The 237-nt window shown below is 41.8% G+C and overlaps 1 protein-coding gene across 1 annotated transcript in view; it reads left to right on the top strand.

The window, feature by feature from the left end:
• The window catches only part of LOC119593817 (forkhead box protein B2-like), a gene marked incomplete at its 5' end in the record, with an annotated part of 128444 nt that overhangs the window by 98031 nt on the left and 30176 nt on the right, over positions 1 to 237 (top strand).

Raw genomic sequence — 237 nt, 5'->3', positions numbered from 1 at the left:
TTTCCATACATTCACGCTTCATATGCATTTCTGTGTACGTATGTCGTTTCTAAAAAAATAAATAAATTTCCCGCAACACATGTACGTTACCTTTACCTCATCCCCACCGAGTGCTTGACACCTGTCAGTCATGTTGATGTGCACGAAATGAAGACACGTACACACAGGCGCGCACAGACATACACCAACCACGTACATGGATTTTTCACGCACACGCTTTCAACGGAAATTATTTTA

The sequence above is a fragment of the Penaeus monodon genome, chromosome 32, assembly GCF_015228065.2.
Source record: "Penaeus monodon isolate SGIC_2016 chromosome 32, NSTDA_Pmon_1, whole genome shotgun sequence".
NCBI classification, from domain to species: domain Eukaryota; kingdom Metazoa; phylum Arthropoda; class Malacostraca; order Decapoda; family Penaeidae; genus Penaeus; species Penaeus monodon.
This window is presented reverse-complemented; position numbering and strand designations above follow the sequence as displayed.